Genomic DNA, 25,584 nt, shown 5'->3' with positions numbered 1-25,584 from the left:
CTACAGTAACCTATTTGATCAATTCTTTCTTGCTCTTTTGCTGGCAATCTGTGTAAGAGCAAGTCTGTGGCAATTAGACAGTGGTGGGTATCCCGACTGGGCTTCACTTCCCTAAGAACAGGTCTGAAGGTGCCAGTCTCTTTACAGGCAAGACTCCTGCACAACTGTGTTATATCATATAGCTTGTTCGTACTATCTAATAAGGCTAGATCTATACTATCAAATTAATCTGGACCTAAGTCACACAACAGAAATATCATTCTTATTTTTGAAACCATGCATGTAGTATAATCATACAGTAGCCCTAGAATAAATTTACTCTGGACTGATTACTTAGTGCATGTTTAAGTTAGGGAGCAAACACCACATACAATTCTCTTGGAGAGAAAAGCATGGTTTTTTTTCCCACGTGACAGAACAATGCTATTTACGTCATGCTGCTGGGTCTCCAATTCAGATTTAAAACGTAAAGCTACATACATGTCCAGCAGGACAGGGAACACCAATCCTTCCTCCCAAACCAGCTACATCACTTCACAGAAAGGCTGATAATAATTTTCATTTATACACCCAAGCACATCCCTAAAGCCCAGCAATTAGGAAAGCGGTTCACTACTGCAGTAAAAAGGGTAAATTATAAAGTTTCCATTTACATTCCAAGGGAATTTGGCTCTTGAATGAAAGCCTCCCAGTAAGGTGGATACTGAAACATATTTCTGCCTTTCAAAATTCCCATTTTCTCAGCATGACACATTTGTCCCTCAACTTGCTCCTGAAATGAAGTATATACAAATGGCATTTTTCAAGAATTAGAAGGTAAAAGAGAAAGGAGAGATAGGCTTTCGGTGCCAGACCTATTCCAAAGAAAAAGCATACAGCTCAATAAAGCGAGTACCTTCAGAAACGCCAGCTATCACCACCGTGCGTACCACTGGAGCTCTTCTGGGCGAGAAGCTAGAGCGGACTTAGGAACGCTGCTTGGCTCCTTACAGACAACACAGCAAAGCAACTCACAGAACTGGGCACTAAAACCCACCAATGACAAGGATTATGTTTAAAAAAAATTAATTGCTATCTAGGAAAGTAGCATGGATACAGCAAGGCTTCAAGTGTAAGTGCCAGCCCTGCTGTCTCCAAATTGTTTGGATTCTCTTAAAGAGAGACAGGAGATATATATACACACACACATGAAAAAAAAGCTACCCACCATACACAAATAACAGCATGATTCACACCAAAAGGCAGTGGGCAGGGACAGATAAATGAAATAAGCAACCAAAGGCTCTGCAGGACGAGGTGGTGTGACATACCAGCAAGAGCGAGGGGAGGAGCAGCAGCTGGAGCAGCAGCCGCCCAGGCACCCGGGCAACTTCTGAAACGTCCAACTGTACGTGGTATGAGCTGACACGCAAACAGAAAGCAAAGATAAAAATGTTGTACAACAGCTGACACCTCCAATGGTGAAACAGAAGGAGAAAGTGGTCATACTGTGGTATCAGCCCAGAGGGAAAATGACTTTCTGCGCTACAGTTTCTGCTAGCACAAATTTGGCAACTACACTGTGTGTATTTTCACCATCCAATTGTTTATACAGAACCTCCTCCTGGAGAGGTTCCCTGCCTTCTTTTTCTATAGCTCACTTTCAATCCACTTCCAAAGCTTTTGAGAAACCTCCAGTAGCAAACAAAACTACAGGATCCTGAAGACTCCGAGCAGCAAGCAGACAAGAAAACCTCGCTACTCCAATCTACGTCAATTATGAGTCAATATTCTTCATCTCTCGGAGGCTGATCTTAATACTTCTGTTATTACTAAATACAGATTTCCATGTTCAGAATGGAGCTTTGTCCAAGGTTCACTTAAGTTGGTAAAAAACCCCCTTTAGCTCAATAGATTTTGACCTAATATTCCTATTCTTGGCATCTGGATGATGCTAGCTGTGCTACTGCTGTTACTGAAGTTCAGTTATCAGATCAGCATGTTTGCCAAGGGCTGCTCTGAGGTACGTTTCAGAAAGAAAAAATAAATATTATGTTCCTACATAATTCATGTTTTCCATAGTACCACCATTCACAAGCCTCTATTTTATTTAAAATGCTACCTGAAGGAAGTAACATTCTCTGCCAAATACAACAAATCAGATACTTTGCATGCAGATTCTTCTTCTTCGTTATTGCCAAGATTAGATCTTTCTGACACCCTCTGGTTTTTACAACAGTCCCCATCTGAGAAGGGAAAATGAAGTAACGAGACTGCAAAAAGCTGTCACTGACACTTTAGCATTTCATTTACCTCACTTATATACTTCATTTCCTTTAGTTTGTTATTCATTCCCCAATGTGCGTTATGTTCTAATAAGTTTTGCCACTTTAAAGTTACAGAACGAATTACATTTGTTCTATTTAAAGTAGCACTAAAACTGAGTAAAATTAGCCCTGTCTGAACGGGCTTTGCTATTTAAAAGCAAAAGATGTTCAAATGTTTTAGCCATTTTAAGTCATTCTTGCTTTCCCCATAGAGCGCCTGGGTGAGTCGCCCGTTATAGTCACAGCTAAAAGCAGAGAGCGCTCCATGACTCGCCCGGTCCCAGCTCGTAAACCAAGAGCAGCAGACGCTCCCAGTGCCCGACCCTCACGACCGTGAGAAAACCTTGAGGAGACATTCACAGACACACAGGACTTGGGGATGGAAAAGCTGCTCGGATCCTGCAGCCTCAGCGGCTGCTGCGCTTCTGGGACCAACGACACCAGGGAAACCCGGGCGGCAGCGAGGTCCAGAGACCAACTGTGGGTGTTAGTGGCTGGCTCCAACGGACCCCCTAAAACCCAGAAGAGCTTTTCACCCACTGCACCCAAGTAAGAGATGCTTTCAAAATGGAGGATGTTACTTTCCTACCTTGGGGTAGACTCCTAAACCTATAAATACCCCAAAATGTAAAGGAAGGGCTTAGAATAGACTAGGTAAAAAAAAACCCCAACCCTCCAAAAAACACCACCAACCCCCCCCCCCCCCAGCAAAGGCCACGGTTGTATGCACACTGTATGCTGGCATTAGCCAGCGCTGTTTCTGAAAGAAGCCGTCCCACTTTCCATCAAACCATCTGTTTGTTTCTCTCCCACTGCCACTCAATGCTTTGTGCCAGCATGAGAAGCTGTGTAACCCAGATTGAGGAACCGCACCAGGCTAAAATGATTTCTTTTAAAATGATTTTTGGTGAGGCTGGTTTTACCTGCGTTGATTGAAAAGGGCCACCCTGCCCCAGGCCGAGCCTGTTCGTTCCTTCCCATAGAGGTTGTCCAAAAGCCAGAAGTAAGCAACAGCGCCTTGTCTTTTAATTTGGCTCACAGAAATTAATCTCACAAATCATTCCAACACACCCGCAGTAATGATAAGGAAATATTTCCTAATATGGAATAAAAACTGAATATTGGAGTTGTGCTGCACTCCAGGATTTCCTGCTATTCAACAAAGCCGAGCAGCAGAAGCCTCCCATGAGCAACAGCCACGATTCAGTTCTCTGCTATTTTCAACGAGCAGCAAGCACAGCTGACAAACGCAAATTCATTTCCCTGATGGGAAAAGATACCAGCTGGGTAAAACTATGTATGTATACACAAAAATATATGTGTATGCATATAAACTATGTATATCTACACCTATATAAGATATATGCATTTTGTTTTCTTCCTTTTAGAGTTAATCTTTTGTCCACTTCAAGCGGTGAAGAAACTTGTGATCCAAACATCATAACCTTTGCTTTCACTAACAATGGGAGACTGGTCACCTAAAGTTTAGAAACACAAACCCACTAATAAGGTCACTTCCATTTCAGCTCCACTTGCCTCATCCTTTGGCGATACAATTACATTCTTTATACTCTACTATCAATAGCTCTGTCCCAAAGTTAAGAGTACATTTTGAGATATCCTATACTCAGAACATTCACTCAGGGTTGAATGACTTGCAATGATATACCAAAATCTTCATGAGCTCAGTCCTTTCAAATAACTCATTTTATCTTCTTTACAGAAGGGTGTTCTTTTTTTAAGACAATCGATGATTTAATTTTTAGCAATGCCCACTCAAATTGCTTTACTGTGCATGTGTGTGTTGCTGCAAGATAGGACTCCCCCCCACACACACCCCCCATTAGCCTCATATGGATAGCAAGGAGAAAACAGAGGTTGCACTTCAGCTTCCACCAGCAAGGACAGAGGGCTAGAGCTGGGAACAGGAACGGAATAGAAGTGCTGGTGTATCCACGCACTGCTCTGTCTTCCAAGGACTGCTCCAAATGGAAGGTCAGCTCAGGACAACACCTTGGGGAACTAAACAATGCACAAGGCACAATGAGGGAACTAGATTTGCAGTCCCATGCAGCCATTCCTCTCTTCCCAGGGTATACCACGGCATCTGAATTGATGCATTTTAATTTACTGGCAACAAGAGAAATCAGTAGCTTGCTGAATAGCTAACAATGCTGTGCAGTGAAATAGCATTTCATAGCTTGTTTTAGCTTACTTGTATCTTTCCTTTCTCCTGGCTCTCCCCAAGTTTCATAGCACTGCAAATCTTTGTCCTCTTCGAAGTGTCTAAAAACAGGAAGCTCTTCTATGTACTGAAGTAACTGCATTCCTGGGCACTTAAGCATTTTCTCAGCTTTTAGCAGGCACTTGCATCCAGGCATATTCAAGAAAGCATTGTTTTAAGATCTGCTAAATTAACTGGCATAGAAATGCCAAAATATTTTGGTGCAATGTTTTGGATCATGAAATAATTACAAACAGAGCAAGGCCAATGACCAAAACTCTGCTTCCTCCTCAGTTATTGGTTTTCTGGATAAAATTATACTTGGGCCTAACGAATGGTATGTCCCACTCCAAAACATTTACAACTGTCTAAAAGTAATATTCAGTCACAGTGGATTTCTCCACATCTGGCTCTTTCATGGCCAAGACACAACTTAGGACAGAAGAATAATTGAAGGAGCTTCTAACGTGGCACCTACATAAAGCTTCCTTGAAAATGTAATACATTTTCAGCTTTGATCCAAGAAACTCTACTCTGAAATTTTAGGGATGATGTAAAGCCTTTTATTTCCTAAGGAGCCTAGGAAGCAGGAACAGAGGGGGGATTTGCCTTTGGGAACTAGAAGGAACTTTTGCATTGGAGAATGCTGGAGGAGAAGAGGGCACTAAGTTTGTCTGTCTTTTTACTGCTGTATGCTTGAATCTCTGACTCTTGCTAGGCTTATTTTGGATCAAATTAGGTATAGTAATTACACGATAAGTCTGTGCCAGCAAAGGAGCTGACCGCTAAATGAGATGCAGAACACCAATGACCACCTATGGCCTGTGCAATGTCTCTAGTCAGGGTTAATAAGCACAACAGATCCCTCTGGCCTTAAAAAGCTGCAAATGCAGGTAGTGCATCTTGTTAGTATATGCAATCCTGGAGAACAGATGTTTGCCCATTCAAATACTACAACACTTCTTTAACTATGATTTTTGGAGGAGACAGCTGTTGGCACATAAAGCACACTACCTTGATGAGGCCCAGGCTACACAGAGATGAAAAGACATGTGCGGTCTTTTGACATAAAAGAGGAACACATGGTACCATCTTCTGAGCGCCTGAAGCTGGAAAGCAGATTTGGGACGGAGCTGTGCCATACTCCCTCTTACCACCAAACCATCAGGAGCTCTAGCCATCAGTACCAGAGGTGGAGAAAGAAATCTTATTTCATGAAGGAACCATAATGGCAACATCTGATCCCTACAGTGATAACAAGGACAACTGAAATGAGAAAGCATTACCATTCTGCCTTATTATCAGACAGGTTTAGGGGAGAACAGTCAATACAACTGTATTTTTGCATTTCAACGTTTATATCACTTTGAGGACATAGGTATCACTGCATCAATCTATATATCACTTTGAGATCAAAAATACACTGGAAGTGGGTAGCTGGGGCTTATCCTTCAGAGACTGAGAGGTTTAAGTATAGAGAAAAACATGTCTTTCAGTGGCAGACTCAGAGCCTTCCCTTCCTGAAATTTGAGAGTCTTCCTGCAGCCCATTGCTTAATGTCCCAACTGCTCATCTCCTCTAGGGCTGAAACCAGAGGAGTGCTTTGTTATGGATATGTGTATATATACGTGATCCCTCCCACACAATCACGTATCTACCCTTCTAGGAAGTTAAGAGAAAGCCAAAAAGGAAAAGGAAATAAAAGATTTGCACCTTGGTGAAAGATGATGACTTTGTGATGGGCATTAGTTCTCTGTGGAAGGTCATTCTCCAGTCTTAGCCTGGGAAAGCTCATTCAGAATGGGTGGTGTTTTCCTTTAAATTAATCTCAGAGATTTGATTCTATTATCTGGTTTCCTAGTTAAAGGACAAGAGATGCAAAAGCAGGGCGTGAGTAAAAGCTCTGGCTACATCCAGTTGCAAGAGAAAGTGAGAGGAAAGAGGAACAGAGGATATCTGCTTACGTTTCTATAAGATACTAAGGCTGTATGTAGCTGCTGTGCTACAGTTAAACATTCAAGAATGGGCAAATTTCCAGATAAAAAAAATTATAAATCCTAAAGAGTCCAGTTTCATATGCTTTCAAGATGAAATCGATTATGGCAAGAATAAGATAACAAGAGGATAACTTCTCCAGGAGCAAACCTTTCCCACCAAGAAAGCCTCCAGAACAGAACGGTCTTGCAGCATGTCCCGAGGGCCAAGCACGCTCTTGACTGAGAAAAGAAGCAAGACTTTTCATGGAACACAGGTCACCTCAGACAAAGGTGTGGGCTTTACAGGAAAGTAGAAAGAAAAGCAAGACTCGTGCTCCTGCAGAATGGCTCTCACTGTTCCTTTTCAAGGCGTAAGACTCTATTGCCCTGTAGGGTGACCAAGTGTTGTTGTGCCTCCTTTTTTTTATCTTACAAGTGGAGACAAAGACAAGTGGAGTTACCTGCAGGAAACTGGAATGGAAATACCAGTTTAGTGCAAACTGTGTAAAGATGGAGACTGGTTGAGTGGCAAATAAATCTTCCAAGGCAGCGATCTGAATTGCTTGACAAGTTGGATACAACCAGCTATTTCCCATAAATAGTAACCGGAGAAAAACCCCAAATAAGCCATAGGAAGAATGATCTCATTTCCACTTTTGCAATATTATTTAACATTCAAGTTTCCTTCTGGGGATGGGCCCCATGCACAAGGCCCTTACACAGAAAGGCTGGACATTGCTGCCAAGTTCTGTTTCAAGGAGTGTCAATGCAGGTCTATGAATTGCTTCTTAGAGACAGAGGTTCCTCCCTCTCACTTTGCTGAACCCTCCAGTCCTGGCCACGCACTCCCACAGTTTTCCCAATAACGCAGCCATGGGCAAGTTAGGTGAACTCAGCAGCCTGACAAAACTAAGCTACCAGCCACCCCCATGCTCCTGTAAAAAGGAGACCATTCTTCCATAAAATCAGCAAGTTGGTTTGAACCAACTACAGAACTGCTAAATTCAGTGGAAGAGGAGTAATGAAACACAGATAGGTACAGAGTACAAGCAGGAGAACAGCACTGTCCCTTTTGCAGGCACCCAAGTTTGGGCTACATCCAAGTAGGGTTTGGATACACTTGTGGCAATAGGAGGACAAGATTGTCCCTTTTCACAGCAGCCTGTTATATCAGACTGGGTACAACATAAAACCCAGAGTCTAATGGTGATGACTTAAATGTTAACTCTCACTAATGAGTCACATTCTTCTTGCACCAACTTTTGCTGGCTCCATTTGGAAATGGGCTGATGGGGAGAACAGCTTTGCAAAGCTTTCAAAACACAGCTATAATTACTTTCCACAGCCCCTTTATTCCAGGCTGCAACAATACAGAACACAATTCACTTGATTTTGATGAAAATGGTTATGGTGAGGCTAACGACGATGAACAGCTGAACACCTATCCCATAGATGGTGTATCATATGCTAGGGTCATTCATAAACACCAGGAATGGTTTGTACTACATGCTGCTTCTGCTTGCTTTGTAAGCCATACCAAGTGCTCCTCCTGGTGTGCTGCTTGATTCTTGTACATTGAACAAAGCCCAGCATGGACAAGCAAACTCAAACAGCAATGCTGACGTGGAGCAGAAGTACACGCTATGCAGTAGATACAGACATGATTTGTGCTTGAATTTGAATAGTTTTATGCTCACCCAAAGAACACCAAGAGCAAAGGCTTAGAGCAAAGCCTGGTACCTGATCTACACTAACACACCAGCAACATCCACCTTAAGGCTCACTCTAACTTCTCACTCATTTGTTAATGTGTCCTCTCATTCTACTCAACAACTCTACCAGAAGAGTTACCAGGGAAAGTATCCCTAAAACAACCTCTAATGGTGACTTGAGGTGGACAAATCTTTCTGGAAAACAAAACCACATTAAATTCCTGGAATTTGTCAATGATGCAAGCATTGAAGTAATAAATATTTTGAGTTTTCTTTTTCTAATTACAGATGATGTATGTACAGAGGAAGGATGCCCTTGCAGCTACAACACAGGAAACTGCATTAAGTAACAGATGATCTCAATTCTATTTTATTTCCCATGTGCAAGAACAAACCCTACAGATAAAAAGAAAGAAAAAAAAAGGACTGAGGGTGTAACTCAGTTACTACCCTAGCATGAAAACAAACATATCATTCCTGTACCTAGCAGGTCATGTTAGGCAGCTTAATAAGTTCATATGCACAAAGAACCTGTGCTCTTAAGAGGAAAGATGCTAAAGTAGTATTAAAAAATTATTTATTAATGCATTCTGAATATTCATTATTTAACCTGGCCCCAAAACTTATGAGGCATATGGCCCCTTCCTTGTTATTGCACTCTTCTGAGCTGCCCATTTGATCAGACCTGACAACCAGTTAACTACTACAGTCAACTGTAGAAGAGGCAGTAATTGGTATATTGTAGATTTGGAAGGGTGTGTGGCAAGATAACTGAGATGGTTTTCACTGTTCCAAAGATGGGGCTGAAGTCTCATTCTCACTTCAGAAACTAGAGGAAAATAAGTGAGAAAAGGCAATAGGAAAGACAATTAAATATTAATATACTGCAAGTGGCCAAGTTTGGCGATAACATTTCCAAGTTGAGCTACACTTAGCCTTGGTGAAATGTTGCTATTGTGAATCCAGCTGAAAGCATTCGTTTGAATGATTCCCCAGTCAATGTTTACACATTCTGTTGCTCATATGCAAATAACATTAATCAGCTGTCTTTTAGAGTACCGATAAATGGACAACATTTGGAAAGTTCTACCAGTTTCCCAGTAAAGCCACACATAATAGCAGGAATGTAGTTTGTCACATTGATGTAACACAGGGTAAGAGAGAATACTTCTCAATTTCACAATCACTAGGAAACAGCTGCTCTGCTACATTCTCCTCACTTCTGAAAATAGAGAGAGCACTAAAAAAAAAATAAAGAAAAGAGAGCCTAATAGTGTAGTATTTGTACAGAATCAAACACATTGACACTTGTGATTCCTGAGATGATTATTTTTTCAATTGAGTCTTAAAATACACTTCAACTTGCACTCATTTACAAAAAGAAAACCAAGTAAAATCCCTTATTTTAGAAGTACCCTTGTCAGTCAGAAAAGGTTTGTGCAAAAACTAGCACTTTTTACTCCACAGCTCATGCCCCAATTGATATTGAGCCCTACCTCCCTAGCCTAGATGCATAATAAAAATTTCATTACTCTCCCCAAGTCTAAGATAAGGCCAACAGCATCCTGGCTTGTGTCAGAAATGGTGTGGCCAGCAGGGCTAGGGAAGTGATCGTCCCCCTGTACTCAGCAATGGTGAGGCCACACCTTGAGTACTGTGTTCAGTTTTGGGCCCCTCACTACAAGAAAGACATTGAGGTGCTGGAGTGTGTCCAAAGAAGGGCAACAAAGCTGTTGAGGGGTCTTGAGCACAAGCCCTGTGAGGAGCAGCTGAGGGAACTGGGGTTGTTTAGCCTGGAGAAAAGGAGGCTGAGGGGAGACCTCCTCACTCTCTACAACTACCTGAAAGGAGGTTGTAGCCAGGTGGGGGTTGGTCTCTTCTCCCAAGTAACAAGCGACAGAACAAGAGGAAATGGCCTCAAGTTGCACCGGGGAGGTTTAGATTGGATATTATGAAAAATTTCCTCACCGAAAGTGTTGTCAAGCAATGGAACAGGCTGCCCAGGGAAGTGGTGGAGTCACCATCCCTGGAGGCATTTAGAAGATGTGTAGATGTGGTGCTTAGGGACTTGGCAGTGCTAGGTTTGAAGTTGGATTCAATGATCTTAAAGGTCTTTTCCAATTCTGTGATTCTATAACAACACAGGTATGGAAGCAAAATCTAGAGGCTAGTCTCTTTTTTTTCATCCCCTTGAGTCAAGTTTTGCAAAGTAAATCAGTAATAAAATAAATTATTGAAATTTCAGCAAATCCTGAAAGCACAGGGAAGCTGCTCTGCTGACAGCCTCTGGGAGGGAAGCTGTGCCCTTCCCCTTCCCAGCATGCCCAAAGCTACAAAGATCTCTTGGGCTTGTCACCAAGCCTCAAGCTGCTTTCCTCTCCTTTGGGTTATTCCTCATGTTAATAATGCCAGAAAGCATCTTCATCTTCCAATGAACTGGAGCTGCAAGCTTTATTCTGCTTCACTATGTGATGTACCTGCCTCCCAGCTTTCAAGCAAATTATGTCTTGCTAAATTACGTTTAGTATTTTCCACCCAGATCTTGAGGTACCCTGCAAAACTGAAACATAAAGCACATTATCTTGGTATAGCAAGTCAGCAATTGCATCACTGTTGACTACAAAGGAAAGTAAATTAATCCAGGCTCAATCCTGGGAGGACTTTGAAAGTGTACGAGCAAGGGAAGATCTGCACCAGAGAACCCTGACTCGTAACAAGTATCTACAGCAACCTGGGGAACAGACCCCTTCCAACTCCAGCCACTTAGTAGTACAAATATATACAAGATAACACATAGGCTGACACAGCACTGTCCACATATAGTACTCAAAATATGAGGAAAATTTAAACCTCATTTTAGAAACGGGAAAAGTGATGCACAACAAAATTAATCAGAGCCACCAAAATAAAAAATAATTTTAAAAAAGTCAACTGTGCAGCACCATACCAGCATCAGAAGCACAAAGGGTAATTTGCAGAAGCTGCCAGAAACCTGAAGGAAGAGCTGAGACATGGAATTGCAGCATTAGTCCTGACTCTTACCTTGAGTTTAGTATTACAGTCAGATCAGGTCAGCACTGGGGAAAGGCAAGCTGTTTCTCTGGCAAGCCTTCACACAGATACACGTTTGAAAAATAAAATGTGTGCACTTTAGGAACATAAAAATGTTTTATGGAATCCTATTTTTAACACTAAGTGGCACAATGAACTATAGGAAAAACTAGAATTACAGCAGGAAATAGAAAAAAGCTCAGTTGACCTTAGCCCAGGGTTTTTCAGAGGTGCAACTCCAGAGGAGCTCTGCCTACTTACGCTGCTGTTTACACCAGGCCCTGGGGCTTTCACAGCTGCTATTGAGGAAGCACATTCTTCACGCTTTTCTGGAGAAAAACAAATGGATTCTGACTATGATGTCGCAAAACAAAAGGAGTCTGTGAATTCACAAGTTTTTGCATGCACCTGCAGGGATATTTTACTAAGGCGAAGCCAGTGGATTTTATGCTTATTGAAATTTCAGCTGCCATAGGAAACTACTCAGAAGCCACACAGCAGTTATCAGAGCATACGCGCCCATTTGAGGCTGCATAACTGGAAGTTCACCGGGGTGTTGCTTATACTCATCTTTTCTCCTGAAAAATGCGTTCACCTCTCTTCTACCAACTGTAGTGGCAGAGTCCTAAAACAGTCACCCTCACAGAAGGTAGAGGCAAACATCTCTTCCCAGTGCTTTTTTATTTTCACTGACTACAGAGGACAGTTAAGACAACTAACTGGCTCGGATGTGCAACTTTTAAGCACCCAAGGGTAGGCAGATGAATCCTGCCTGGCAGCTGATACAATGCCAACTCTCACTGCGATGAGGGTACCTGGAACTAATCTTTGGATTTAGCAGTTTGCTTCTCCTGATCATCGCAAAAGCCTGTAACTGTTGCCCATGACTATAACAGGTTTCTCAAGCCCTTTTAGAAACACAGCCTCATCAAATAGTAGTCTTACAGCAAATGGATGTGGCTTACAGTTAAAACATGTTCTAAGGGCCAAACGAAGCAAACAAAATAGGTGGCATCCCTCCCCCATTCCCATCTCCACCACAGAGCACTGGGGTCTCCAGTGGAGGAGGACTGGGCAACCATCTATAACGCAGATAGACCCAGCTCCCACCAAACGTAAGACAATTTGAATCCAATTGTGGTTTGAGCATCTTGTCATTTTTATATCCTTTTACTCTGGGCACCTCACAGACCGTAAAAATACTCTCCACAGAAGACAAAAGATGAAGATCTGAAACTCTCTCTATAGTGTTTGCTAAAAATACATCTTTGGAGACATCCTTTTCCAAGCAAGTGCCAAAACTTCAAAGGATGAATTATAATGTTGAGACATTTGTAATGCAAGTTTGTTATGTTTCTTGTGAAGCATGGCAGGCAGTCAGAGATGGCATCTTTCAACTCAAAGACCTGGTCCAGGCAATAACTGGAAATAGCGCTTTGGTGGCTTACGTGAAATAAGTCAATGGATCTCAGTCCAGCTTTCAATAAATTAGGAACCACATCAAAAGCATCTGTAAGAGTCACTTCCTTTGTTGATACCATTCTAAAGGCCAAGGACTGAATAACGTGGGGAAAATTAATTATCCTCCCTCAAAATAGTATATTCCTTCAAAACATGAATTGCTTTTACCAAGCATCTTTTCTGAAAGTATCTCAGTGTGTTTTCACAAAATATGAACTACGCTAAGTATTTCTTTACATCATATATGTAACTCCATACTTTCTCAGTAGGAGAAAACAAGACCTGCTGACTTCCAACATGCCACAGCCATGCAAAAGGAGAGCAGACAGCAGGAATATTCCCATCCCACATGCTAACTGCATTTCTAGTTTCTGGAACCAACAAAAGTTTAAAGTTCCCAAGTATTTTTCTTTAAGAAAATTTAGCATAGAGATATCAGGTATCCTTGAATAAACACCTCAATTTCAAAGATTCACATCATTAGAATTTTTGCCTAGTCTCTCGCCAGTGAAGGGGCATGAAGCAAATAACAAAAACTTAGAAAATGAAGAAAAAACAACTACTTTTTTTTTTTAAAAGCAGAGTTTAAAATAATTTTAAGACACAGATAACATGAGATCAAAGTCTTTGATCATGAACATCAATAGTCATTTCTCATAATAAATCCCCACACCCCCAGAAAGCACTATATAAATCCCAGTGAATTAACTTTGCTAGAAAGAAAAGACATCCGTACGTGTCACAAATACAATTCAGAGCAATGGTTTTGAAAAATCAGTCGATTATATTAATTAATTTGAACTTTGCTGCATTTGGATGGTGCAAAGTAATTGAATATAAACACATTTAATATCAGGGTGTCGGTGCTGCTCAGTGAATTTAGAGATGCTGAGCTGAGACAAAAGAATGTGTTTCATTCAAAGAAGATGAAGGCCTTCTGAATTTTGGTGCTCAGTAAACAACTGCTAAACTGACTGAATGATGGCTGTGAAGTACGCAGGGTCAAATGTGGTCAGTACCTCAAAGAGCACTGGATCTTTCAATTTTGAAAGAGCACTTATAAGAAGATCTTGGTACATTCATATATCCTCGCTCTGCCTGTCACTTCCAAAAATGTCCTAGGTATTCACAACAGAGGCTGGATTATCCTTTGTCAGTTCCCTCTCCCTCAAAGTTGATGAGAATTATATGACCAAATTCAATATGGGAAGTAGATTTAACATCCTATCAACAAAAGAGGTTTCTTGCTTAGAAGTAGCATTGACTAAGGTACCAAAGAAAGCCAAGAATTACAAAGAAATTTTTAAGTGTTTATTTTATTCATACGTTAGTCATTGACAATGACTTTCCCATTAATCTGGAAAGCTGTTAGTGCAGCTTCCTTGTAAGAAGTACAGTTAGCCAAATTTTATTTCCGTTAAAAGTCCTACACTCTTGGTCAAGCACAAACTACATCCCTGATCTACCCATGGAAGAGAAAAGACGGGAGAAAAGCATAAGCAGGTGCAGCGCTTGTTATACCACAAGCAAAAAAGCCCCTATTTCCCTCCCTAAATGTACATGTATGATGGAAGCCTACTTCTATAAGTGACTTCATCTTGTAAATCAGATGCTATGTTGACAAGATGATCACCACCTTTGAATAGAAGGAAGCTGCACCCAAAGCACCAATTCAGACGTTCCAGACAGAAGTCTGGCCTTCCATCCAAGACAAATATGGACCTTAATCTGCACTGCTCTTACTGTGGTTTATTAGTTTGCAATATCTGGAGAGGATTAACTTTATGATTCAAAGGGGGGGGGGGGGGGGGCAGACCTTACTTAACCAACATCTTTGCAGTAAAATCCAGCCTTGCCTTGGCAGGCAAGAGAGAGAGAGGGAGGGAAAGCACTTGGATTCCACAGTGACAGACAAAAATCTCATCATGCAACCGCATTTTTCAACTGCACGCAGGCAGATGCAGATTCACTATCGCTCTCTAATATCCTAAGTAAGAATACAGAAGCTTTTATCCTCTTAGTCTGCATGGCAGCGTTCTTTAAAGATGACATGACTGCTTCAGAGCACTTCGGCAAAAGAACCAAGAAAACACATTTACGCTGTATTTCTCAGACTGAGAAAATTATGATCAAATAGAAATAATAAAGATACTGTCAAGACTGGTCTCAAAAGTGAGTTTCTACATGGAAAAAAAAGATACAAAGAACACTAAGAGGTCTCAGTATTTTTTTAAAAAAGAGAAACAGTATCACCAAAATTGTCATCGTAATTCTTCTCTTGCAGCCTTTACTCCCTTATCAACACAGGCTCATCCCATGCCTAGGGGTCAAAATCTGAAACTGAGCTTGGACCGTAAACAAAACTGAAATTGGCTTTCTAAATATCACTGCTTGTTTAATAAAAAGGGCTGAGAGAAAATTAGCTAAAATCACTTATCTTTATTGTAGTATAACAATTTCCCCCCAATTACCTCCTAATTACTTCCTTTTTCCATTTTTGACTTTCCACTATTCTTCAGATCATTGCATTTGAAACGATTGAAAGTATGCATAAAAAAATGGATGTGTATCTATTAATTTTTTTTTCCTAAACGTTGCTTTTGATTTTAAGGATTATTTTACAAAGCAGAAAGTTATTAAACAGATAATGGGCAAGCATATTTTTTCATTGTATCCCCACCATGGCCAGAGTTCTGCATATTACCGACGAGCGAAGGTGACAGCAGCACCATTTTTGGCAGTCTCCAAGGAACCTCTTTGCTAGTTTCCAGCAAAGGTGTTCAGTAAAGTTATTCTGTCAGCAGCCAGGCTGCAGCAGCAGCTGTGAGCAGCAGCTGAAATCAGTGGTGTAAGTCAAGGTATATTCAGGCATGTGAAATTCTCTTATCTCCAGTTTGGATGGTATAATGTTCATCTATTTTTCCTGAACACTGGAAGCGATTTGTTCTTCTTTTATCATTTGCCACTACACAATTGGTTTACATGTCTGTGAGCAAATGCAAACAGTTAACATGAATCAGGTGCCCTCTGGGATTAATAGGGCTTAAAGGTATCCAAGTACGAGCCTAAGACTTTGGAGTTATGAATGAACCATAGCTGCCAGAGACTAGGCTTTCAGTAAGAACTCGGAGCAAGCAGCACTGTGATAGCAGGGAACGTGGCAGGTTGTACTCTCATGCCTCCTGAAAAACCAAGTAGGAAGTTCCTTTAAGTCACCCTGCAGTAATATCAGCACCACTGATACTGATCAAAGGAGTTGGGATTAGAGCTGCAATACATTCAGTCAGCTTGGATATCCACATATCGGTTAGCCCACTAACACATCCACGGTCTGAGATTCACAGCACCATCAGGGGGACTGATTGTATCAGTATGGCATTCATTTCGCACTCCTTGCCATGACAAAGCCCAGAGCAGTAGTAAGTCTTGGAAGACAAGAGGACACATCATCATTCCTGTCACAAGAAAAACTTTGATACAAGTTCACTCGCATCTAAATTACATCCCAGGTGTAACCACCCATCTGGAAATGCCAATATTTACATGCTCAAACTGATTAGCTGGTAAACATATTATAATCTTCACCTGGACAGCTCCAGCCTTCCATATATTACTACCACACCAGCACAGCTGAAATCCAAGTTTTCATCCTACACATTTGTTCTCTTATAACACTACCTTAGCTACATGGCCTCAAATCTTTGGAGACAACTTCGCATTTCCTTGTGCACCTGGGGCTCACAGTGATTTCAATGTGTTCCTTCCTGTTGAAGGAATGGATGAATGTTCCCTGTAAACACTGCTAATTACTGAGAATTAAAGCTGGTCAAGAAGTGGTACATGCTGCGACATAAGAAAGAAGCTAAAAAATTTTCCAATTTCTTTGAAGGTTTGCCAGCAGAGCTTGAAAATCTAAAGCACTCCACTTTGTTCTTTTCCCTTTGTCACTGGCTCATGAAAAAAAGATGGAGAGAAAGGAGAGGAAAAAGATTTAACAGGAAGAAGGAATCCCCTTCTCTACTCCCTTCATCTTCCAAACCAAATTAACTAGTTTTGGGTTTTTTCCAGATCTTTATCTCCCTTCACCTAAAAGCTGTCCTTCTCAAAATTGTATAATAAATTATCTGTAATTCATTTTCTTACCTGAAACTATTTCTGAAGATGGTTGTTCCTAATACCACAGCTCATCATGACTTAGTGATTTCCAACCTGTGGTTCACAGACACCGTCAGCAGTGTGCGGCTGGTCAATGGGACAGGAGTGTTTTTTAATCAAAGGTGCATGACGGTCTGGGAGTGCGCTGTGGCTTGACAGTAGTCTGTGGTTCGCTGGACTTGAGAACCACAGCCTCACCTTCTGCTGCTAACAGCTCCATGGCTTGTATAACTCAACCTCAGAGACAGCTCTAATGCTCAGATTCAGCAGAGTATCATCAGAGGGAGCTTTATTTGACTTCAGTTCCACATGTATCTCTTTCAGCAGATACTAAAGGTCAATTATATTCATGTTTTTAATACTACACATGCATGTTTTTATTTCCTCCTGTGAGGATCCCCTTATCCTCTCATCACTAAATGCCTGTTGTAATGTCTGTATTCTGCAATTTGGGCTTTTCAAATACTTCAAAACAGTCTCTGCTCTATAGTTTTTTATTCATCTTACTGTCATTTTGCCTGACTAGGGTCACTCAATTTCTAGTTGGAATGATTCAAAGCATAAGCAGTTTGCAGGAGATTATTCCAGGTGTTCTTAACATAATTGTTTTTCTGTAAAGGAGAAAAAAAAACCCAAAACCCACAGAAAAGTTTCTAATGGCTACTTATGCAACTGAGCAGTGAGGTCACCATATCCAGAGTACAAGTGGGCTAAGATGTTCACATAATACATATTTTATATGAACTCTGCTTCTCTGTTAAATGAAACTCCCTGAAAAGATAAAAAGGACAAAGTAGGGAAAGAATCTCCATACAATAATACAAGAACCTCTCTAATAGACTTCAGTATAAAATGATCACCTATAGACTTTGCTCACAAGATATTTAAGAGCTGAATTCATGGAGAACTCCTGTGTTAATAAACCTTGCTTCTCTGTCCTTAGTCATTACCTTGTAAGATGTTACCTATGCCTGTTAAGATTGGGGAAGGACTAAACAATAAGACTTTACTAGAAATTGTATATACACAATATAATCAGGGTTATTCTGACTTCCCCCCTCCATAAGTTTGAATGCATTTCCTTTCCTACAGCATTTGCAGAAACCAAGATGCATGCTGTAACTAATTTCATGAAGGAAATAAATTATTTTAAACTGTAAGCATGCAGTTTAACTTAGAGAATTTTTCTTTAGGTGCAACAAAACTCTTGATTTACAGAAGTGAAATATGGCAAGTCAGTCATGAAGAATATCAACTCACTTGCTCAGAGTTCTTTACCACTTCAGTGGACTAACCAAGCACAAACAAAACCAACAAAACCCAATGCCAAAGACGCACGTTATTGACACCAGAAGTGATAAAACTCCTTTCTTTCATCTTATCTTGACAGTCAGAATTCGCTGCGATGCACTTAACTGCTTTCCAAGACATGCCACTATTACGATCTGCACCATAAGATGACCTTACTTGGTAAGTAAGTGTCACCAAGTGTATCTGCTACACAAATACCTGTTAACCAAAAGCCATTACTCCACTAAATAGGAATGTGCTTTAACAGTTGGCTGTTAGGAACATGTAACAGCCATGTCCTTCACTGCTGTATGATTGCCTAGTGTCCCACAGAGAAGCTCATATGCAGAACACAGAATTCCCTTATAGTTCCAGATGTTACAGCTTGTTAAATTATACTTTTCATTATTGTTAAACAGACTTCATTCTCCATGTTCAGCTTCTACAGTTTGTAAAAACAGGTACTCCCATTAAATCCTTACCTTGTGATTGAATTTGTTCTCCTTTCCTGCGCTGCCAAACACTAAATACCACAAAACAGAAGAATTCAGTTATCTTTAACTTCAAGACACAACAGCTGCCTTTAAACAATGCAGTACAATGCTTTTGTCTGTGGAGCTACCAATATAAGCTTTCCTCTTCATACAGGACTCGGCATGCTAAAAATTAGTGACATTTTAAGTGGAACACTTCTTTCATCATCAGGCTAATATTTGGCTGGCATTCTGGTTACCTCCCTTATAAGGCACCAGTGAGAGGGAAGGGATGGGAACACATTATACAAGTATTCATTGCAAAAAAATAATTAAAACAATTTTTAAGAAATATCTGTGACAAACACTTTTCCGATATACAAAGCAAGACAAAAGGAGTTTGATGCCATTGCTATTTCTACCTGACTAATTTGGAAAAAGGGATTTTTTTCTGAAATGGAAGGTTTTTTCTCAGGTTTTATGGGAAGAAGTGGAACACTTAAGCCTGCAAGCTGCTCTACCAAGTGAAGCTATAGCTGTTTTGGTGTTACATGGCAGTTGAGTCAGACCTCTCTCAGTATTGGATTCAGCTCTACTCATTCTGCAAATGAGTGATCTGTGAGAAAGGTCTACTGTGTTAAGCAATCCCCCACTAATGACTGAGCTCAGATTGGTAGTAGTGCTGGCAAATTTGTTTGCACATGTGGCAGAAGCAAATCTATCTTGGAAATGAACGCTGTCCCTGGAAAGTCCTTTTCCCACAGAGCAGACACAAAAGCCCCCAAACTGGCAGTGGTCTGGTAGGAAGAGGATCTGTCCTCTGGGTGGGTTCTCAGCGATGCTGACAGAAGTTCACAGTAGAGCACAAGTTGTCTCTGTTGCATCAGGGACAGGGAGATGGAGCTTAGACTTGTACAACCAGGAGAGTCCCCTAAGCACACGCAGCTCCCCACTCATATCCAGCTGCTTCTGTCAAGCGACTTTTTGTTGGTTGTGTCCTTCCTAGAAGTAGCTTCAGGGTAGTCATGTGCCTTACTAAAGTTATGACTTTCATTCCTTAGCCCCCAGTTTAGACTCCTGCTTACAGAAGCTTGACTGCACTTGTAACTCCTATGGCTCAGCACAACCTCATATCATTTTAATTGCACCCAACTTAAGCATTACAGTGGCTCATAAAAAGGGCCCTAAACAAAGTACTTATTTCTGGTAAGGTACCCCCTTGACTAAAGTTTTCTAATTGTTTGTCTGGGGGTGGTTTGCTTGGTTTTGTTTTACTACAAGATGTAATTGCTAAAATTTCTTGGCACATTTCATAAACGCACTAGCAGTGCCTTACTTATTATGACATTACACACAGTACTCTCAGAGAATTGTAAACTGCTGTCTTTACTACACATAATAGAAAAAGTTCACACGACCTTTCATCTGTTCAAAGATAACAAAAAGGTTTTTTGGTTTCCACTTCTGAGGAAGGAAATTTAAAAAATTCCAATATGCTAAGATCTTTGCTAAGTCTGCAGCTCCTTTACAGCATGTCAGCGATCACAGGCTCAAACTCTGCAACATAAGAGACATACCTAATAGAAGTTGCAATACAATAAACACTCTTCCTCTAAACACTGTTCCTCTCCCCATGTAGATCTGAGTTATCCTCTTACTTCCTCCTTCCTATTCATTCTGCCACCTATGATAAACTCAATCTGTTTGCACCAAACTATTAATATTGTCTGTTCCTTGTTACTAAAAGGTGACTAGCTGTCTCTTTTTACTGTTTCAGGAGATTCTCACTCTTGTGAAGTTCCATAAACCCAGACTACCATTTTAATCAACCACTGTTCCCTTTTACTAGCAAAAGTATATAAGACAACTGTTCCTTTGACAATGAAAATCTCATCAAATAAGTAGTCTTCCAAAGCAAGTTTATTACATTAAAATTCTAGGTGTCTGCTTTCTTCATATTCTATTCAGTTGCAATTCTCATAAAACCACATCAGCTAACAAATTGCAAGTTTGTAGGTATAAATATTAAAGACATACATCACAAAGTTCCAAATCTACGGTTTGAACCAGAATGCAAAATCTGATGCCAAAATTACCAAGAAATCAGAAAAACATACATTTGAAGCATAAAGATTCCTGATCCACTGTTTTCCTTTGCTTTTTTAATCTCTACAAAGCATTGAGATATTAATGCCTCACAAGATTATCTGATTTTACAATTAAAAGACAGTATTAACTATGACAACTGCCCATTTTAATGCTTCCCATGCTGACCAATTATTTATGACACGGAAACTAAGGTTTTTTTCTGACAAATTAATTCCTCCCCCCCCCCCCCCGTCTCTGTTTCGTTTTTATTGTTGTCAAATAAAAATGTTCTATTGTTTCCTCGTGCAGACGCAGGAGCAGTGGGACTGCCAAAAGTTATTCTGTAGTTTTAGGCTATAGAGCTGCAGGGCTTTTCGTACCAATCAAATGGTGGAATCTATTCTTCTGCGTTTGGCAAAGACTAACGTGATCCTTCAAGAAAAGATCCCCTACCTTAAACACAGTTCACCACGTAAATTCACACCACGCACCAAATAACTCTTCCCTGAGTTCATACTCTGTAACATTAGATTGTGTTACCCTCGCTGTCACTTCTTTTTGCACATCAAAAAATCTTATTTAGTCACCAGACTTTGAGAAATCCTGCATCAACCCATCCCATTAGACTTCGGTCAGTTATTTATCAAACCCACATTTTCATGCTACAGTAATGCAATTACTACTGATGGCAGGTCTGCTCTAAGTGTAGCTATATGTTGAAATGATCTGCGAACAAGAGAAGATTAAAAGATTTTGTGGACAATAGTATGTTTGATTTATGTCAACTGTCATTACCCTAAGACACATAAAGCCTCTTTCTGGGGGACTAAAAGCAAACCATTTACTATATAATATCAGCTTAGTAGTCTTTGTGCTGATGAATACTGTATTCAGAGAAGTAATTCTTTTCATTGTAATTTACAGGTCTACGCTGCATCTCCTAGAATACAAATATCAAAGTTTATCAATTGGCTTTACATTTTAACTAACTCTCAGCTTAAACTTGGTGGGAAGAAGAACATTTTTATTAGAGTAAACATGGACTGAAGGAAAACTGAATTTATAGGGAGAAGATAAGCTTTAAAAACAAAGACAAACCCACTGCCTAGACAGATACAGTGGACAAAGACAGTGCTTCACAAACTGTGACTAAGCTCCTTATGGTCACTAAAGGATTCAAGAGCGATCTCAAACTACAGTAGGTAACTTAAATGATTAAAAACTTCTACCCACCATTCGAGCTTCAGGGGCACACAGATAGAGGAGCCAAAAGGAGGCGACACAGAAGTCCTGAGAAACCACACCCACATGCATGAGAAGCTATGCATACACTGAACTCCATTCATTGTGTCATCCCATATCATTCCAATCCATCCCATATCATTCCAATTCATGAGAGGCCCACCAGGGACTCCACTAAGCACAGGACCAGACCCCCAGAGGTCAGCTTGCACATGCAGGTCCACAATGGATCATTTGTTAGAAATCCAGAACTTCTGTTCTCCTGGCAACATTCCCTCATTGCACATGAAGAGCACAGGGGCTTGGTCCAACTCTACTGCAAGTTAATGATAGGGTATGGGTTTGTTGTTTGTTTGGTTTTTTTAGAAAGACTAACTTTCTGCAAAAAAAGGCAGAAAGCAATAAAGCATGATACCTGTCCACTGTAAATATTTGCTTCTGAATTCTGTTCAGCTAGTGGTTTGGGGGTTTCCTTTTCCCTGAAATGTTTGAAAACTAAAATGTTTAATTTTAGATTTTTTTGAAGCTCTGTTAAGCAATAATATTTAAATTGAACATATACTATGCCATGTACAATGTGAAAAACAGCTGAGTTCCAGTTCCACAGAACTATGCAAATTTGACTTTTCCTAATCCAAGACTACTACTAACAAAAGCAGGAAAACATGTCTACATACAGCACAGAAGATAAAACTGAATTAATTCTATTAGATACAGTAACAAGAGTTCTCATGCAATGAGTGTGGCCACCGCTCATCACCTCTCAGGTTAGTAGCCTATGGGCTAGTATTTCAGTTAACTGCTGAATAAAATTAAGACTAATACTCTTTTATCCCTGAATTCCTAAAGGATAAGGAATGAAAGCAGTTTTTAAGATTACTGTGTATATTCAGACATCTTTTATGGAACACACACGACAATTTAGTGAGATTTATTAGCATTATATATGCTCACAAACAAAATCCCTGCACTTCAAGTGACTTCAAAACACTGAATCAGCAGGCGTGACAAAGCCCAACATCTGTGGTCTCCAAAATAAATGTCACTGCTATTCAGCAAAGAGCAAGTAAAAGCAAACCAACGTGAACACATCCCACCAAATAGCCTATAACAAACCTTTTTTTTTTTTTTAAAAGTCAAACTTCAGCATTGCTTTTTATTCAGAGGCTACATCAAGGCTCATTTATTCCTATTCTAGATTTTGCAACAGGAAATCAGGTAGGCACCATCAGTGGAAGCAGCCTTTTAGCATGTGCGTGAACTCTTATTATTCTAACCCAAGACGTTTCAAACTAATTAAAAACCCAACAAAACGGGGAGACATCTCATAGTTCTTTGCATATAACTTTTATCTTAGTCACTGTAAATTGCCTAAAGATACAGAGCACGAGCCGCCAAATTACGGGCCCAATCCAGAACTCCTTCGGCTCAGGGAAATGGCACAAGGGCAGGTTTCGGGTTTGTTCATCTGAGTGTGGAATCTTGTGAGGTTCTGTTTGTTTGGGGGTTTTTGTTTGTTTGTTTAAGCGCATTACAGAGATAATTTTGTCCCTTTATTTATTTTTAAAGAGGGCAGGACACCTTTAACCCCGAAAGCCACGTTTGTCTCCCGCGGGTACACCCCGCACCACCTCAGGATGGTCCCCGCCGCGCCGGAGCCTGACCCTCCACCGCACGGTACCCACCGCACCTGCCCGCCTCCGCCTCCCACCCCACTTAAACGCCGAACCTGCCCACCGAGCTCACCTCTCCCCCCGCCGCCGTCACCCCACCGGGGGCACGCCCGGCTCTCCGCAAGCCCGCTGCCCGCCACGCCAGCCCCTCAGCCCGCCGCGCCCAACCGCCCAGCTGGCGGCTGGCACAACCGTGCGCACCCACCCCCCCTCACCCCCAGCGGGGATGGAGCGGCTGGCGGCGGCGGCCGTGGCGGGGCACCCCACCCCGGGGAAACGGGCGAACTCGGGCAACTTGTGCCGCTGGCAGGAGGCGGCAGCCCCTGCCCGCCCGCCGGCTCGGCCGCCGGGGGCAGAAGGAGAAGTCAGCCGAGGGGCAGCGCGCCGGAGGCAGGCGGGCAAACTGCCCTGGCGGCTCCCAAGCCGGGAGCCACCCCTGATCCTCCCGCCTCCTCCCCGGGCTGTGCGGCAGTCGGGGGTAAGGCTGTCGTCCCTCAGACTCTACGGCTATGGCTGCTCCTGCTGCCTCACGGTGGGGGGGGAGGAAGGAGGAGAGGGAAGGCAGAGGGAGATTTCCAGTTTCCAATGACAGGGTCCCTTCTCCCTCCGCACCACGCCAGGGGAAGGCTGCTCCCCCGCCTCCGGCCGCCGCTGCTGGGGCGCGGGGAGGGCCGGGACGAGGGGCGCCCCCGGGTCGGAGGGCTGCGCCGGCTCCCCGCAGCACTCACCTCTCCGCGCCGCCCTCCCGCCGGCTTCTCGCTCGCTGCCTGCAGCCGGCGCCTCTGCGAGCACGGCCCCCTCCTCCGCGCTAATGGCAGGAGGAGGAGGGCGGCGGGAGGGCCTCGGCGGGGGGATGTTTACTCGGAGGCTCTCGCGAGAGCCCGGCGCCGCCGAACCGGGCCGTGATTGGCTGCTCCCGCCGCCCGCCAGCGGTGCGCCCCGCCCCGGCCCGGCCCGCAGGCAGGTGCCACAGGAGCCAGCGCGGCCCCCGACGGCTTCTTCTCCTCCTTCTCCTCCTTCTCCTCCTTCTCCTCCTTCTCCTCCTTCTCCTCAGCCCGAACTGCCTCAGGAGCGGCGGCCGGGAGCGAGCGGCTTCGCCTCCGGCTCTTCCCGGAGCGCAGCCGCTGCCTGGGGTCGCCCGCCCTCGCTCCCCGCGGGCCGAAGGGGCCGCCGTTCTCTTCAGTCTAAGCAGCCAGCTTAAACCTGCGCTCTCAACAGGCGCTGGCGGTAGAGGTTCACTGAAGGGCTGGTAGCTGTGAAGAGATCTCACAATCAGGAGGGCACTGTTAGACTTGACTTGAGCGTACATAGGTGCCCAGGCGCTCAAACAGAAGGCGGCAGAATTAACTGGAAATAGTGCATTTACAGGCCTTTTGCTTTTGTATGCTTCTGTCCTACCACCGAAGTACAAGGGTACAGATGTTAACACAGGCAGAACATAAGTGAAACCCTGCTTTGGTTTTAGTACCACCTGATCATAAACTGAAGCATCAGCACTTCAGGGGAAAGCTGTTATCCCAAGGATGCAGTGATACAGATTTCTCACAAAGCTAGCTACGTAGAAGGCAAATCTCTGAGCTCAGTTTGGAAGAATGACAAGGTACAACCGCCTTCTGCTTCTGTCACAGCATGCAATGTGTGGAAGCTAGTGAAAGTTTGTCCTAGTGTCGTCACTTGACTTGAGGATAATTGCTGATGAAGAGGACTTACTTGGGAGCCGCATTTAATTTGTTTTACCTCATTAGTCTCTATATAGATACAAGGGTCTTAGGAGCTCTGTACACTAAAGCAAATTCCTTGCCCAGAGATCGTATAATCTGAGGACCTGCAAAGTGTATCTGCATGTCCCCTTTGCCTGCAGGCAGAGTCAGGAAATTCAACATGGACCTTCCTGAGCACTGTGGACCTACCTCCCGAGACTGGTTTTCAGAAG

The 25,584-nt window shown here is 42.3% G+C and overlaps 1 protein-coding gene across 1 annotated transcript in view; it reads right to left on the bottom strand.

The window, feature by feature from the left end:
* STK38L (serine/threonine kinase 38 like) overlaps positions 1–24,501 on the bottom strand; it is a 52,099-nt gene extending 27,598 nt beyond the window's left edge. The window contains exon 1 of the mRNA XM_054846935.1: positions 24,380–24,501. The gene's annotated coding sequence lies outside the window, so the exon portion shown is untranslated. The remainder of the gene's footprint in view (positions 1–24,379) is intronic.
* Between the last annotated feature and the right edge of the window lie 1,083 nt (positions 24,502–25,584).

This window comes from Grus americana, chromosome 1, assembly GCF_028858705.1.
Source record: "Grus americana isolate bGruAme1 chromosome 1, bGruAme1.mat, whole genome shotgun sequence".
Taxonomy (NCBI): domain Eukaryota; kingdom Metazoa; phylum Chordata; class Aves; order Gruiformes; family Gruidae; genus Grus; species Grus americana.
Note: the sequence above shows the minus strand (reverse complement) of the source record. Positions and strands in the feature narration are given on the sequence as shown.